This window comes from Pelobates fuscus, chromosome 9 (assembly GCF_036172605.1).
Source record: "Pelobates fuscus isolate aPelFus1 chromosome 9, aPelFus1.pri, whole genome shotgun sequence".
NCBI lineage: Eukaryota > Metazoa > Chordata > Amphibia > Anura > Pelobatidae > Pelobates > Pelobates fuscus.
The window spans coordinates 163,164,369-163,183,216 of record NC_086325.1 but is presented as its reverse complement, the minus strand read 5'-3'; the positions used below and the strand labels follow the sequence as shown (position 1 = coordinate 163,183,216).

Here is an 18,848-nt window from a genome sequence, read left to right as displayed (position 1 = left end):
CCTTATGCTTACTAGGCAACGCTAATGTGGCCATGTCCACCGAGAGACGCTAGGCGGCACTGTACAAACTGGATGCAAAATTAGCCGATCTGAGCTTCCGAGAACTGGGACCAGAGGCAATGGATTACTGTTTGGGGACTCGTTCATGAAAGACCTTTCCAAACATGTAGCGGTGTTCACCACCCTAAATAAGGCCCAATCCTCCTTGCGCAGGGTTTTTCGCCTTCACAGGCTACAGGCCTCGCCCCTCTGAAAATTATTGGCAATCGGGACAACCCCGACCCTACCACAGGCAACTATTCACTAATAGAGGGTCTATCCGGGGACGTGAATCTGCCTCCCTACGCGGAAGAGCTGCTCCAGGTAATGTCCCTTCTTTCAATGTACCTATAGCAGGTCGATTAACCAGTTTTTCCAACAGTGGGAATTACTTTCTCAGGATCTATGGATCCTACACACAGTCCAAGGGTTCAAATAGATTTCCTTTCCACCCCTTCCAGGACACCCCACCTACACCACTACAGATGTCTGCAGCAGACAACCTGACACTACAAACCGAACTGTGCAAGCTAGTAAAAAAAAGGGCCAATAGAGAAATCCCCTTTCCCGCATACTTTTCTAAGCAACCTTTTTTTTTTGGCCACAAAAAAGTGGAGACCTACGCCCAATTATCAACTTAAAAAAACATGAATCACTTTGTCAGGTATCGCCACTTCAAGATGGAGGGCATCCATCTACTCAGGGACCTCCTTTGCGTGGGAGATTGGTTCTCCAGCTTCGATCTCAAAGACGCATACCTCACAGTTCCTATTGCTCGCAACCATCGAGCTTTCCTTCAATTCCTCTGGCAAGAGGAAATCTGGCAATTCACATGCCTCCTGTTCGGACTATGCTCCGCACCATGATGTTTCACAAAACTGATGAAACCAGTGATGGCGCTACTCCGATCACAGGGGATTCGATCCATCATATATTTGGATGACATCCTGATAATGGCACAAGACATTCGCAAATTGTTATCAACCCATCAGATTCGCTTACGCGATCTGGCCCATACTATAGGCCTACTGTGCGCCTCTATGCAAGCCATTTTACCCAGGACCTTTACACTACCGAGCCATGCAATGGCTCAAGACATACTACCTACACCGTTCCACCTCCTACGATCAGTACATCCAACTCACAGATGAAGTTCGTATAGAACTTCACTGGTGGCTTCACAATATGGAAGCCTGGAATGGCAAAGCCATCTTCGGATCACAACCAGATTTCATTCTGGAATCCGATGCCAGTCTCCTGGGATGGGGTGCACCATGCGCCCAAGGGTCCACAGGGGGACTTTGGTCCCCATCCGAACAAGCACTGCACATCAATTGTTTGGAATTGATTACAGGATCTTTCGCAATTCGCGAAAGACTGTTTCAACTGTTCACTAGTACTGCGCATGGACAACGTCTCTGCAGTGCGCTATGTGAATCGGTTAGAAGGCTCCCGATCCAAGCTACTATCCGATCTGACCAAAGATCTTTACCAATTCTGTCTAGAACGGAACTTATCTATCAGAGCGGAATATCTTCCGGGCACGGACAACCTAGTCGCGGATTGGTTCTCTCGCCATTGGAGGGATGTAAGCGACTGGCAATTAGACCCCCGCGTGTTCCACCAAATTCATTGCCTTCGCGGGCCCCTTACACTGGACCTGTTTGCATCCCGTCTGAACCGCCAGACAGAAGCCTTTATCAGCTGGCTCCCAGACCCCAGTCATGGGCAGTCAACGCCTTTCTACATCCTTGGCCGGAGACAGGAGCCTATGCGTTCCCACCTTTCTCCATGATCCAACGCACCCTCTACCGGGTCAAAGCCCTAATAGTGACGATAGTCATTGTCACTCCACGAAGGAGAACCCAGACTTGGTTTCCAACCCTGTTAGAATTATCAGTGAACTATCCAATTCTTCTACCTCGATCACCAGACATCCTCAGGAACCCAACAGGGCACTTTCACCCACTCGCCCTTCAGGACCAGCTCCAGCTTGTAGCTTGGACCGTTTCAGGGGATCTTGGAACGTCTCAGGACTTTCGGAGACAACTCAGGCTCTAGTCAAGCTTACATCGCTGCATGGAAGACATGGGTCAGCTGGTGTTTGGAAAGGGACACCGATTCCTTTTCAGCACCTCTGACGATCATCCTAAATTTTCTGTCTACCCTATTTGATCAAGGTAAATCCTATCGATCAATTAATGTCTATAGATCCACTATCTCTGCGGCCCATAATCCCATTGACAATGCGTCAATAGGGAAACATCCTTCAGTCTGTAGACTTTTACGAGGGATCAGGTTAGCCAGACCTCCTCTTCCTAAATACTCCTGTTTCTGGGATATCACTCAAGTCTTTTCCCTTTTAGAATCCTGGACCGCTAATGAAAATTTGTCGCTACGTCAACTTTCGGCCAACTGGCCTTACTCCTATGCCTGGAATCCTTCCGTAAGGTCTCGGCTATCCGAGCATTTGATCCCCACGCAGTAGTCTTCTCGCCTGAAGGCGTTAAGTTTCACATCACCAAACGAACAAAACTAATTCTTCCTCCGTATTCTACCTTACTTTCCTAATAGACAGTCACTCTGCGTGGCACTCTGCGTAAGGCATTATTTAGATGCCACCACCACTCTACGCCCTCCTACGGGACCCCTCCTCGTGTCTTATGTAAAACCACACAAACTGGTATCCGCACCCACCGTCGCACGGTGGATCAGATGGATACTAGTGCAAGCAGGCATTGACTCAAATTTTGGCGCATATTCAGTCAGAGGAGCAACCGCATCCTCAGCCTTTCGCGCAGGGAGCTCCCTCTCAGACATTTTGTCATCTGCAGATTGGTCCAGAGAGTCCACATTCCGTACATTTTATTTCAAACCTATGACACATGCTGCATCTTCTATCATATAGGAGCGTTAAAACAGCAAATATGAAGCCTCCTGTCTTGCCATAAAATTAGGGATTATTCTAGCTTTAGTGACTGAATAATCTAAATTTTATTAACGACAGGAGGCGAATATTTCCCCCCCCCTTCTTTATTTTCACTTTCTAACACCCGCCCAGGTAAGTTACTATGCATTCCAGTCTACTGGTTACACACACTTTATACACCATCTGCCATAGGTTCACGCCATAACACTTCTAATCTAGTGTTTGAAATATTCAATATTATATTCAAAGAGTAACTACAATTTGTTCTTAACATACATGCCATAAATTGCATTCACCTAGTATGAGAACCTATACTCTCACGTCTTTTCTCTATTCCCTTAGTGTGAAAAATACCTACCTTTGTATATACGGCTCCTTCAAGCACGCTCAAGATTCCACATGTTGACTACTTCAGGACTCCAACTTAGTCCGCAGTTCATCGTTACAGTTTACACGGTTGACACAGACATATCATCGACCACAGCAAGAAAGAGGATATGGGAGGAGTTTGATGACATCATATAATACTGTTATACTATCTGATTGGTTGAACTTTTTACATTACTGTTAACTGTTCCTTTGCTGCTGGGAGGTTCAATAAAGAAAGATAAAGCAAATATTCGCCTCCTGTCGTTAATAAAATTTAGATTATTCAGTCACTAAAGCTAGAATAATCCCTAATTGTATTTTAAACATTCTGAAAAAAAAGCATTGAGGTTTTAAGACCGGAGAGCAGCCGCACAGTTGTTTTTTTATGTTTGGAGCCCAGGCTTTACTGCACCCGGCATTGGAATATTTTAGGCGTGACTGTAAGGAAAAGTGTGTGTATATATATAAAAGAAACCAAGAGGGCTGCACTCACCTAAACATGCATACATTATAGGGTGCTGTGGGGCCAAAATATACAAAATACAGAATCTAGCGCACTCGCTTATTCACTAAACAATGATTTCAATTCTTAGAGATTGTAAAAGGTTTTATTTAAAAACACCTCACCTAGGCACAAAATGATGGGGGTTTAGTTACATTATATGATCATACATTGCATAAGCCTGCCAACTACGTCAAAGTACCCCATATTCGGCAGGTCCTATCCTAGTAGCAACCTAATGCTTGCTCTTATGAGATTAATCCACTTACTTGGGAAATACTTCCTTACTGGGACTCTCTGCAAGTCTACTTTGACTTAGTTGGGAGGCTTATGCAATGTATGATCGTATAATGTAACTAAACCCCCATCATTTTTTGCCTAGGTGAGGTGTTTTTAAATAAAACTATTACAATCTCTAAGATTTGAAATCACTGTTTAGTTAATAAGCGAGTGCGCTGGATTCTGTATTTTGTATATTTTGGCCCCAGCCGCACCCTATAATGTATGCATGTTCAGGTGAGTGCAGCCCTCTTGGTTTCTTTTATATATTTGGGAGTCCCAGGCCAACTCCTTGATTTTGCACCCCTCCCTGTTACAGGTGCCTCATTCCAGGACCCTAATTAGCCTTGACTTGCAGAGAGTCCCAGTAAGGAAGTATTTCCCAAGTAAGTGGATTAATCTCATAAGAGCAAGCATTAGGCTGCTACTAGGATAGGACCTGCCGAATATGGGGTACTTTGACGTAGTTGGCAGGCTTATGCAATGTATGATCATATAATGTAACTAAACCCCCATCATTTTTTGCCTAGGTGAGGTGTTTTTAAATAAAACCTTTACAATCTCTAAGAATTGAAATCATTGTTTAGTGAATAAGCGAGTGCGCTGGATTCTGTGTGTGTGTGTATATATATATATAATCCTATTTTTTTTTTTTTTTTTTTTTAATTTTTTGTAGTTTTAGAACACTGAAAGTTCTTAAGTTCTTCCCTTTTTTTTTTTTTTTGTTTTTCTTGGAGTTTTTCTCAAACTCCCTCCTGCTTGTCTACAATTTGACTCCTGTCTCTTCCTTCCCCTCTTTATATCTTCAACATTTAAATAGGATTTTAAATTGTTTGCATGTTCCTTGTGTCTTTTTTTTTTTTGTATCTTTTTCAGCTGTAACCAAAATGGTGTGTAGAAGAACAGTGAACTTTGTTTTAGATGCACCATTACAAGGATAATTGAGACTATTGGCCTATTCTTTGGATTATAAATTCAGAGTATATCATGAGGCAATACAGTAACAGGTCTGTTTAGTAAACACCAAATTTTCTCTGTATTGGAATACTTCTAAAAATGGTCAAATTCTGACCAGATTGGCAATTCGCACATTTACTAAAGCCAGTTCTGTCAGAATTCTGTCATCGTGGCCAAATCTGCACCATTTTCCAAGATGCCTCTAGTGTTGATTTTAAACTTGGTGCTTTCACATCTGAATCCTACTGAAATCATTTTTTTTTTATTCCTTCCACATAAGGTCAGTCTCCACCATGGCTGCTGTGTCTCTTGGTTCTTATCTCATCAAAGGGCTGAGGGAACCGTACATGAAGCTGCCCCAAGGAGGAAAGGTGCAGGTCACCTACGTGTGGATTAATAAAACTGGGGAAGGAGTCCACTGCAAAACGAAGACATTGGACTCAGAGCCCCAGTCCATAGAAGGTGAGAAAAAATACACTTTAAAGCCCACATGACACCCATCTGCCATGTTTCTGGCAGCCCCCTTGTGAATTATCAGATGAGAGAAAGTATCACTTCTGTCTAAAATTGAACCTTTACTGGATCCTCCTGAAGTTGAGATGTTGTGTTTTGAGTGGGAATGATGATTCTCTTGGTTTTCAATGGTACACAGAATAAAGTGTAAATAGTATGAAGTGAGGTGACCCAATGAAGTAGGTGAATTATTGAACAAGCAGGCTGAGGGTCAGAGCAGGTGGTTGATATCATAAATCGAAAGAGACATTTATCTGTACAAGCAGGAAGACAAAACAAGCAAGCACTAGCAAATATTGGTGCGGAGTAAGGCCAGAATGTAGTACAGCAAATGGGTCACAGTCGGAGATTCAATAAGATGGAACACATAATTATAGTCATGATTGGGTGGGGAAGTGTTTATTGTGAACATTGCTATTTATAGAGATTGGATGCTCAATGTGTGTCATCAGAACCACAGAAGAGGAGGGAAGAAGATTTTGTATGACCTGGCTTTGAACCTTTAGTAATGGGCTCAAACCAAACTGTTCAACATGACCAAATTCAGGTGCATTCTCTGTACGATGTTTAGAAAGTTCTAAAAAAGCTTAACTCTGGAAGTGAAGATCTTATTTCCCATGATGCTCAGCTATGTTATTTTGATGACCCTCCAGGGCAGCCCATGTGCATATCCCAGATGAATAGTTGTTACATTGAGTTTTATTCACTGCAAGCAAAGTTAATGACCTACTTGCCCTGTGATTGCTGGTGACTAGTCTCTGATGTCCCCATAGGGGGATACAGGTGGGTCAAGGCCAGGAAATGGTGGGATACTGTAAAAACACAAAAAAGTGCTGATGCTTCAAGGTTAAACTCACAAGTATAAGTTTTATATATAGAGCCCATCAAAATGTAGGTGATAAAATCCATTCAAGGTGATCCTCCGGACATTCAGAGATGCATGCAAAAATAAATAATAAAATCCATAGTGCAGCACTTTTAAATATAAAATACACTGCTTTATTAGATACACTTACAAGATATGTGTAGTTAAAAAGCCCATCCGTAAGATCACAGATGCTGGGAACTGGATACAAATGTCCTTGTAGGACTTCTCCAGACAGGTGTAAATTGTGAATAAAAAAACACAAATGAATAAACATAAGCAGAAAAAGTTAGGATATGCTGAGCTGGTTAGGGCAATACTTAGATCTCCCCACTGACCCATGGAGGGATAGATTGTCTACTAGGAAAGTCATTGATATTCCCAGATCGCATTGGCTCAGGTATGTTGTTTTTTTGCCCAATGGCCAGTTCCTGACTGTTCAGGACCTCAGAAAACCTGCTGTGAAATAGCTAGAGTGGCATAGGTGGGCCATCACCAATATAAAGTATGCTAAACTTAATATGAACAGAGCTTCACTTGCTAAAAGGTCTCCCATGGTTTATCTAATTGTTAAAGGAAGATTTGCACCTGGGAGTGTTTACATAAACACAACACTGCAGCCATTTATAAATTCTGCTTAAAGTGTGTTCGATAAGAAGGAACTCTACAGAGAGTATATACATCTATAAATGTTTAGCTGTTTGCACACAGATAAAAGCTACAAATATGTCGTCCAATACCGACAGCTGCTCAAAAGATGCTGAAATATCATGTCTGTCAGCGTGCAGCTGTACATTAGTTGTTGCGGGATTTAACTAATGACAGATCGCTACTCCGTATGTTTGTTTAGAATCCATAAGCATTAAACTGCAATGAAAAAGCCAATAAACTGACCAGGAGTAAGAAGATATAGTGAAATAGAAAAGGAAAGTGCAAAATATATAAACGATCGAATATAACAAGAATGGAAAAATGGAAATAGACCTTGGTATGTGATAGATCTACTAAACAATGTTATCATGGACATAAAAAAAGTCTAAAAATCACAAAAACCTAAATGTATATTGCACATTGATTGAAGTCCATCTGGGTAAAAAACTTAAACGTTGTTGAATAAATAAATGTCTGTTGCTGTATCAGCTAATTGATCCCAGAAAGGTTACATACTGTAATACAAGAAGGAAAATATACTGGCAAAGCTAAAGATAATATAGTATTAGTCTTGTATCCTAAAATAAAATACAGACTGATACAATTTGGGATGATACAATCTAAATCTGGATATTGTATCATAAACACAGAGTGCTTGAAGTACATAGTCTGTGCCGGATTCTATAATATACAATACAGACACTCTCTGATAAAAATTTTATTGAAAAAGATAAAATGCACTCCCAAAAGGGTTAAAAGTTTTGGCATATGGTAACAGGCCGGTAGCTTACAGTCCAGAAAATCCTAATAGCTTCCTCATGCAGGCCAGATCAGGGGAAGTGTGGATCTCTGTGAGGTGTCAGACACTGGATGTTCGCCACGTGCATTCCACTGCGGCTCGGGATGCGTTCAACTTGACTGCCTTTTGAGAGCTTTGAGTATGATGCTTGCCTTCACGAAACGCCCATCACGAAACGCACAAGGCAAGCATCATACTCAAAGCTCTCAGAAGGCAGTCAAGTTGAACGCATCCCGAGCCGCAATGGAACGCACACGGTGAACATCCAGTATAAGGTGGTAGCTATTGGTTTTTACAGTTCGAGAGTAGTTATGGTTGCCTGGTTTAGGTCTCCTTAAAGGGACACTCCAGGCACCCAGACCACTTCAGCTCATTGGAGTGGTCTGGGTGCCAACTCCCACTACCCTTAACCCTGCAAGTGTAATTATTGCAGTTTTTTTAAAACTGCAATATTTACCTTGCAGGGTTAAGTCCTCCCCTAGTGGCTGTCTATTAGACAGCCACTAGAGGACACTTCCTGCTTCATAGCACAGGTTTTCTGTGCTAGAGCGTCGCTGGACGTCCTCACGCTGTGTGAGGACCTCCAGCGTCGCTCTATTCCCCATAGGGAAGCATTGAAATTCATTTTCAATGCTTTCCTATGGGGTGCGCTAATGCGCATGCGCGGCATTGCCGCGCATGCGCATTAGGTCTCCTCGGCCGGCGGGCGAGATCAGTCTCGCCCACCGGCCGACGTAACCAGAAGGAGGAGCGGCGGGGGAGGAGGAAGCAGCGACGTGGGACCTGTCGCTGCCCCTGGTAAGTGACTGAAGGGGTTTTCACCCCTTCAGTAACCGGGGATTGGTGGGTGGGAGGGAGAGGGACCCTCCAGTGCCAGAAAAACGGATCGTTTTTCTGGCACTGGAGTTTCCCTTTAACTTAAATAGGATTACATACGATCAATTGATTTTTATATTTTATCTATTTTTGGGTGCAATTTCCCATTTTTAAGTTTCTACCGATATTTGTATTAAACTGCAATGGGTTATCTACAACTTTTAATCTTCTGTTTCATCTCTTCTAAATAAATAGAAGTAGGAAGATATAATACATTATGACCATACTCCATTTGTAGCAGTTTTAACCCATGTGTTATGATGCCCCCACTTCTTTTAGGGTACAGCTCTATCAAGAAGTCCCATTTCTGTTTTGTTTCTGTTTTGTTGTGTTTAAAAGTTTTGTAGTTGTAAAATATATGGCTTTGTCCAGTTATTTTCATGTTTTTTTTCCTATATCAGAGATCCCAGAGTGGACCTTCAATGGGACTGGCACAAGCCAAGCAGAAAGCGATAACTGTGGCATGTATCTCGTCCCGGTCAAAATGTTCAGGGACCCTTTCAGCCTAGACCCCAATAAGCTGGTGTTGTGTGAAGTTCTGAAAAGTAACAGAACACCTGTAGGTAAGAATTTTACAAATAAACAATTTTTTTTGGACTGTCTACTAAACTGAGCAGTCGGAGGCTGTTCGCTTTAAACTAAGGAATGGGCAGCTATTGCAGTAAATTTTGATGGGGTGGTGGGAGGCATGGCATTGATTCCCCCATATGTGACTGGCAGGTGGGGGCTGAATAAAATAAATATAAGGGGCATATACCATTCGTAATATTAACAGGCTAGTCTCATGACAGACAAGACGTGGAACTGAGTTCTCGGTCAGAGTGCTTTGACCCACTATTGAACAGATTTTAAACTAGACATAAAATACATATACTCGAATGGTGCAGATTGGGTCAGGAAGATAGAATTCTGACCAGATTTGACTTTTAATAAATGTTAGCATTGTCATTCTGGTCAGAATTCTGTCATTTTCACCAACTTTTCTTTATACAGATAAACTTTTGTAACCGTTGATGGTTCTCCTATTTACAAATAAAATGCCTTCAAGCATAGAGTTTAGCAGGGCTAACGTACATATATCTTGGCCACACTCAGGGCCGGATTTTCCTGTAGGCTAACTAGGCTTCAGCCTAGGGCCTCAAGATCAAGAGGGGCCTACATTCAAATTGTTAGCAAAATTAAAATTACACTATTCTAAAAACAGTGAACACTAAACCGAAAATAAGGAGAAATTCTACGCATATGATATGACCAGTGGCGTTCTGCGGGGGGGCGGTCCGCCCCCAGTGCCACTTACTAGGGGGGTGCCCGGGGCAGACTGCAATGCCCCTCCTGCCGCGATCGCCGAGACTGGCGGTCTGCAGCTCCGAAATGTGCAGAGCTGCAGACCATGGGTCTCGCGTGCACTGCCCAATCAGAGCGTTGCCGCGTGTTACCACGGAAACGCTCTGATTGGGTCTCGCGAGATCCATGGTCTGCAGCTCTGCGGAGCTGCAGACCGGAAATAAGGGCCGCCGGACCACCAGGGACCCCACCGGACCACTAGGCAGACCCCACTGGACCACCAGGGATTTAAGGTAATTTTTTTTTTAGTCACCCCCCTCTCCTCATCACCCCCTCCCTCTCACAATCACCCCCCTCTCCTCATCACCCCCCTCCCTCTCACAATCGCCCCCCCTCCTCTCCTCATCTCGACTTTTTTTTAAATTTATTATCCGTGCCAAAATTTTTATAAAGGTTAGTACCAATCACAACATGTTTCATTTAACATATTGATATATATCACAGTAATGATGTATTTTATTGTCTCTCATGTAATTTACAAACTTAAAAATGGGAGATGAAAGGGCCTCATAAGTGGAATAGCCTAGGGCCTCTTTTCATCTAAATCCGGCCCTGGCCATACTATTATATGGTTAGTAAGAGTTCCTCTATTTAAAATATACAAATAATTGCGAATACAATTTAGAATAAGGATTGTCTTGGAAGCAATAAAACTTTCTTATAAAATTTTTCTATGTGTGTGTTAAAACAAGATGAAATTCGTATCTTGTAATACCTTTTCATTTTATTTTTATTTTTTTTATTTTTTTATTGGACTAACAGAATTTGTTAATGACAAGCTTTTAGGAGAATCTTCCCTTTCTCAAGTCTAAAGAATTTCTGCGCAAGATGATACATAAAATTCAAAGTTGATTTGTAATGCAGGGGTTAAAAGACATGAGTGCAGATAAGACACAGGTTTAATAGAGAATAGACCCTATTCTCCCAGAGGGTCATAAATATCAACTTATTTAATTATATAAAGAATGCATGAATTCCCATCCAACAGTTACAGGATACAATAATATACATATAATTACACCAAAATGCCCAAATATATATATACATCCACACACAAGCACCAATACATGTACCTATAAACATATAAATGTGCCTACACATACATAGACATCTATATGTACACTTACACCTATTCACATATACACATGTGTATGCATGAATATATACATGTACATGAACTCACATACACCTATACATGCACAGATATATATATATATATATATATATATATATATATATATATATATATATATATCTCATACATGCATGAGAGTATGGGAAAGCATAGGTCTACACATAGTACTTTGCATATTGATAGAATAGAAATATTGGAATGCATTTTAAAATTGTTGATGCATATGAGAGAACAGTAAGCTAATGCTGGGGAAGTGTTCATGTAAAGTGTTGGTAGTGGGACAGGAAACCCAAATCAATATTTAGTCCTCTATTCTTGCTGTTAAAAAATTTGATCTTTCTGGCTTCAAAAAATATTCCTTTCTTGGGTATGAAAAAAAAATTTAAAAAAAATGCAGTGCTTTGATTTTTAGGTCCTTCGTTGAGTGGCCAGGCTGGGTAAAGTGGTGTCCCACAGGAGTGCAGTACGATCCTTCGAATCCTGTATACCACATTGCTGGATGTGCAGGAGTATGCTCTTTTAATGCTGGAGGCTTTGTTGTATATGCATATAAACTGACCATTTGCAACAAGGTTTTTTGCATTGACTTAATCCCGTTTTTCTTTCTTCCCCCTCAGTGGGCAGCTTCCTGTTTAATATTTCTTGGAGGTTTGGTGGTTGTCTGAAGGCCAAAATGGGTGTTTTTCAGAGTCTCATCTTCTGTTAACATTGGTTGTAGGCCTTTAATGATTTCTGTATTTCCTCAAGAGCTAGGTTGTAGGTGACCGCAAGTGGCACTCGTGTAGATATTTTTTTTCTTTGTACTGTAGCAGTCGCGTGGGTGGAGTTTTTACAGCAAAGTTGATTTGTTTGGTAATAGTCTTTGGTTTGTAGCCTTTCTGTCTCATAGATTGGGAGAGTACATTTAGATGGGTAATTAGGATCAGAGCGATGGTACCTTGTAGCTTGGCTGTAGATGATGCCCTGTTTAGTATGGGAGGGGTGGAAGCTGGAGCTGTGAAGGTAACTGCACCAGTATCTGGGTTTTCTGTAAACCGAGGTGTGGATTGTGCCATTGTTACATGTCACAGTGGTGTCCAGAAAATATAGACCTATAATAACTTAATAATCCATTACAATAATTTATAGCAGAGTTTATAAGATTAAAGTATTTGCTTGCTTTTGAACAAGTCAATCTCTCAGTCTTGATACAATGGAGCAGCATTCCTGCATCCAAAAAGCTCCCCTCTGTGTTTAATATTAATAGGTACACCTATTTATACTCTAGATTTTCAATCCGGTGCCGTTCGGAAAATAAGAAAACAAACCTAATCTTTCTAAGCTTGACCATTAAATGACAAAGCCATGACTTGGTCATTTCACATGGGGACATCTTAATCAGTATGTCATGACCTAGACATCTTATCTATGTTTGAACTAAAACTTGAGGTAGGACATGATGTAGGTAAGGCCTGGCTTGGTATCACTCTAACCTAAGACAAGATGGCGTCTTAAAGTCTAAACCTCCTATTCACTCACTCTTGGTTACTAAAGAAACATCGTATGAGAAGGAATGTGTTCCATTTCTAGCAACTTGTTTGTTTGCAAAATCTCTTAAAGACCGTGAACAGTTAAAGAGATACAACGTTTAATCTTAAAACCTGTAAAATTTGCCTATGCCCATAACACTTCTGTGCTTATTGAATAATCTGGCAAAAACTGCAGAACCCTCCATACTGGGTCACAATAGCCCTCGTGGCCCTACTGTATTAATTGCATTGGATGCTAGAATGATTAAATGGTAAGATTTAACTCTTTCAGCTGACCATCACAAGGGGAAGAGGGATGTTTTTTTACAGATGGAAAAAGACTTGTGTAATTTGTAAGCTGGGCAACCACAGAGGATGTTTAAATTACATAAAGGATGGACGGATGTAATAATGTGAGTATCGAAGATAGTGTCAGGAAGCAGCGCCTGTAGTGCTGTTTCCACGCTCAGAACGACATGGAGGAAGAAAGGAAAAGACGCAAATATAGTGTATGTTGGACCTCTTTTTTTTTTTTTTTTTTGGTGAATAAGGAAAAAATACATGCACTTACACTTTTCTGGAGCTTATACTTGGCTCCAGATATATGCGCCTGGACGGTATAATCCCCGTATGTGGATATATTGTTGGTCCTTATGCGTACTCAGGAACGTCTTCAAAGGTGGTGAGACTGTATTTTATTTTTTTTGCTCTTTCTCTCCACTAGTTGTTGCACGGGATTTTGAATTTGCTGCAGTGTTTCTGCTCCAGGTGTTTTTAGGTAATCTTTTTGTTGTTTTTACTGTGGCTTAATTGAATGGTCTATGGAGGGCCTCTCTTAACATCTTTCTCTAATTCTTTTTTTTTTTCATGGGACATTTTTTGGCTTTTAGAGAAGCCTTGTTAGTGTCATCCTCTGCTAACTTGAACTCTTTATAGTAGGAATAGTGGGCCACGGGTAACCCGATTGGTTACTTCCGCTTAGCCACTTCCTTCGTCTGGAATGGAACTGTTTAAAGTACAAAGAGACCCATATCCCTCCCAGTAACTGGATGACACACTGTCCTGGGGGTACAACAACCACATTCTGCTTTATACCTCACCACATGCAAGGGGTGTACTCCCCCCTCCCAGGCACCTTAGCGTGATACAGGAAATCCAGTCCCTTTGTCCCCTGTTCCTGCCACCCAAGTACAGGGTTTCCCACTTTCGGTGACAGGAGGGTCCCTTTTTCTCCCAGGCATGGAAAGCCCACCTCAGCATCTTCCTCCCATGAGCCTCTGTACCTAGGAATCACAGTGTGGGAAAAGCAATGTTTTCCAGGAGAAAGCACACCAACTAGCTATTGTCCCCAAAGGGTGCCCAAACCAATCCCAAGGACCCCATAACGGTACCAGCCTCAAACAGCCTCAGTTCGCGGGGTCCCTGTGTGAAACCAGGCAAGGGAAGCACCTCCTTTCGGGATACAAATGCTCCCCCTGGGTCGCGTTCGTTTATATAAATGGCGCCCACCCAGGAAAGCACTCATTAATTACTTCCCTTGCGGTTTCACACTTTTATGTTGCGAGTTATTAACGTTCTAGTTATTTGGTGTGAACATTTCAATGAGTGCTGGGGAGGTCCTCGTTCAGTAAACAAACAAGGTGAGACACAATCCGCGAATGCTCCCCTTGATTGGCATTCGTCTATACGAAATGGCGGCCACCCAGGGACGGCACGTGCCGAAGGTTTCTTTTGTTGTTTGACACCTAGTGGCGAGGTGTGAACGTTCTAAACTGACATTCTAAATGAGGTATCGGGGTGGTCCCCCTTCGGGAGGCGAATTAATTCCCTTTGAGGAAACTCTCCCGAAAGGGGAGTGGGCACATTACACGAAAGGATGGGGAAACACACATAATATCACAAGGCAATTCATAAACAGGTAGCGGTCCAGCTATAGTAGATTACCTAATAATTATTACCCTTATACTATTCGTCTACTCCTATTATTTCTATTCTTCTTTCCGCAATTAAAGGGAAACTATAATCACCAAACCAACTTTAGCTTAATGAAGCATTTTTAGTGTACAGATCATGGTTCTGTCTGTCTCAGTGAACATGATGTACGCATACAAAAAAATCCTGAGATGCAAAAATCCAAATATAACAACGTTAAAGGGACACTATAGGCACCCAGACTACTTCAGCTCATTAAAGTGGTCTGGATGCACTGTTCCAGCACCCTTAGCCCTGTCTACCAGACAGTCTAACTGGCACTGGACATCCTCACGCTGTGCATTTGCTTCCTAATGTGAGTGTGGCCATTGCCGTGCATGTGCATTAGGTCTCCCCCGCTGGAACTATTGTTTCCCTTTAAAGGATTGGCTAGCAGCATTATATTATATTCAGTTTCCATATACTTTAGTCTTACATTTTTTTTATTTATTTTTTTCATAATGGTTGTCATGACAGTAGTCTCAGTAACGGCAAATGGGTCACAGTTGGCAGACTGCTGGAGATCTTCGAAGTACCTTTTGCCCTCCTGCTCAACTTGGTGAGGAATACTGTGTAATACTTGCCACTATTCGTAAATGCCTCTGTCAAAAGAACTCCAGGTACATTCACTAAAAACTGAATTGTGATGTATCAAAAAACAAATGGCAAAATTCAGATAAAGATGATTTGGAAAAACCCAGCTATAGTTGCAACTTGTCTCTATAGACCTAAACTATGCTGTTTGGTTTATAATTTACTATATATATTCACTGAATACTCAGCCTTGTGGATTTACTTTCTTTTTACACCTGCAGAAACCAACCTGCGTCAGACTTGCAAAAAATAATGGACTTGGTGAAAGATCATCGACCTTGGTTTGGGATGGAACAAGAATACATCTTACTTGGAATCGATGGTCGCCCTTACGGTTGGCCCAATAATCTTATCCCAGGACTAGAAGGTAATACATTTTATATAAAAGCATTGCATGTCTTTATGTAAATTACAGAGAAGCCAGTTTTGTAGCTGCCCTAGAAGAAAATGATTAACCTCCAAAATAAAACTCTTGATGGAAGTTTCCTGGCCTGACTTTGTGATGAATAGTACAGTGATGCATGGTGATTGGTTACCCTGGTAAAGGGTAAGCTTCATAATTGTTCAAAAAATGGTAGAACTGATGATAGAAGGTACAACAAATATAGAAATTAAACCAAACAGACCAAGGAGCTTCCAGACAAAAGGTTAAGAAGTTGAACATGGTTCCCCCCGTCAAAAAACACTGTTACTCTGCCCATTTGTATTTGTTACTTTTTTGGGGGTTTTTTGCATTTATAAAAAGTGCTTCTTTATAATCATCTGCTATGAATTTGATGTATGGTTTGAGTGTAAATGTGATTCAGTAGAGTGAAATTATTAATTTTAACCATCACAATTTTCAAGACTTCTCCAGGGCTGCACCGTTCCTGTGGAACTCAATTCCCTCCTACATTAGATGCTCACCCAGTCTCCACTCCTTCAAAAAAAATCAGAGAGATTATGTTGACTGACTTGCCTAAACCTAACCCCTAGATTCTTTTTTTTTTTTTTTTTTTCCCACAGATGACCATGCAACAGGTCTCGCATTCTGTTGTGTTGGTATACAAAAAGTCTTTGGACGTGATATTGTAGAAAGTCACTACAAGGCTTGTCTTTATGCCGGTATTGAGATCTGTGGCATCAATGGAGAAGCTATGCCATCACAGGTACGACATTTATGCTTAAATTCCTTATTTGCCTTATTTGTCTTGTCCTGTTGTGTATTACCTGTTGCTGTCACTGGTTAATTATGGATTTGATTTCCTAACTCTTTATTAGCTACTTATTGTGTCTATAGTAAGCTTTCAAAATCAGTATGAAAACTTGATGCATCTGTGCACCCTGATGCCTCCAATTTGGACAGTTGCTACCAAGCATCTAAGAATGCAGTGGTACATTCTCACTGTGAACTCATTCATACAACCAAATTGACCTAATCTATTTGTTTTTTCGGTTTCTTAGTGGGAATTCCAGGTTGGCCCCTGTGAAGGCATCGAAATAGGAGATCATCTATGGATGGCTCGGTTTATACTTCACCGTGTCTGTGAAGACTTTGGTATTGTGGCCACTCTTGACCCAAAACCGATGCCCGATTACAAATATGCTTCTGGCTGTCACACCAACTACAGCACAGAAAATATGAGGAAGAAAGGTGGATTAAAGTGAGTTGTGATTGAGTTGTGTCTTCAGAATAAAGATATAACTTTTACGGTCTGTTCACAACTAGCACTTGTGGGTCTTGGCAGGAAAATCATACTGTTTTTAATTCTCATTGCTTCACTTTTAAAATTTGCCACATAATTCCTGTTTTTCCTGTTCGGCAATGAGAAATGTTATAGACCAAGTAAAATACACGTAGATGGCACATTGATTTGTGATGACTGATTTGTTTAAGCATACAGTAAGTTCGTCATGCTTTTCTGGAAAAAAAAACTGTAAACCAACCATTTATGAAAAGCTCAATCTACTTTTCCTCCAGGGATATTGAAGATGCAATTGAAAAATTGGGGAAGAGGCACAATTACCATATCTCTGTCTACGACCCCCATGGTGGCAAGGATAATGCCCGTCGCCTGACTGGTGAATTTGCAACCTCAAGCTTCCATGAATTCACCACTGGCATTAACAACTGCTCCGTTAGCATTCGTATTCCTCACCAAGTTGAGCAGGAGGGCAAAGGGTACTTTGAAGATCGACGGCCGTCTGCCAACTGTGACCCATACGCGGTTACTGAGGCCATTGTAAGGACAACCATTCTAAACGAGACTGGCAATGAGACTAAAGACTATGGAAACTGAACTGGGACCTGGACCTCTCTGCTCTTCAATTTTTTTATTTTTATACATTGATCAGAAAACAACTCTCAACTGTATCTTGGGGGGGAGGCATGAAGATTATATATTTAATTCACAATTTACATATCATATTTAAATTACATACCGCAGAAGAAAATTGTTGGACGCTTTAAAAATTAAATTATGCATTATTGTGCCTGATTGGAAAACACAACTTAAAAACAAAAACAAAAAAAGCCTTATCGTGTTCAATTGTATTTATATGAATCTTTTTATAGTATTGATCTGTTAACCAATTATTCTAAAAAGGTGTTTGTGTTTTTTTTTATTTCTTTAAAATAGACTTGCATACCGTGGAAACATTTTATTTTGGACGCACTATTTTATTTATGTATGTATGTATTCTGAAAATATGGACAGACAAATTCTGACAATATGGTAGTCCAGCGCATCAGAATTTTGGTAAAGGAAAAAAGATTCTGACAAACCAATCAATCGCCAAATCCTGCCCCTTCCATCTCAAAAACATTCCGACCTTATTTAACACCTGATACGGCAAGGGTGCTTGTCCATGCTGCTGTCCTCTCTCGCCTTGACTACTGTAATCCACTTTTCAGTGGTCTTACATGTTACTAACTTGCGAGGCTCATCTTCCTGTTTGCCTGCACCTTCCACGCCTCCCCTCTTTGTCAGACCATCCATTGACATTCCCGTAAGAGATGGGGCTCAATTTAAGATCCTGACACTTGCTTGCAAATCTCTACACAATGCTGTTCCCACCTACGTTTCCTCACTAATACACAAATATGTCCCGTCTAGGGCCCCTACGCTCTGCCGGAGACCTACGCCTAACCTCTGTTCATACTCCTACCTCTGATGCTCACCCTTAAGGACACATGACATGTGTGACATGTCATGATTCCCTTTTATTCCAGAAGTTTGTTCCTTAAGGGGTTAAAGACTTCTCAAGGGCTGCACTGTTCCTATGGAACGCCCTTGCCCTCTCTGTTAGACTCTCACCCAATCTCCACTCCTTCAAAAAATCTTTTAAAACTTACTTTTTTAGAAAAGCATATTAATTAAACTGTGAACAGCTTTCCCTCCCCGCACCCTGATTCCTCTCCTGAAACTGTCATCAAAACAAATTACTAAGCCCTACTTTTCTACCCTACCCTTACCTTTTGTGTCAATATACCCCACTCCCTCTAACATGTAAGCTCATTGAGCAGGGCCCTCAATTC

At 41.3% G+C, this 18,848-nt stretch overlaps 1 pseudogene; it reads left to right on the top strand.

Moving 5' to 3' along the window:
• The first annotated feature begins 5,356 nt into the window (after window positions 1-5,356).
• On the top strand, window positions 5,357-17,610 carry LOC134572622 (glutamine synthetase-like; annotated as a pseudogene).
• The last annotated feature ends 1,238 nt before the right edge of the window (window positions 17,611-18,848 follow it).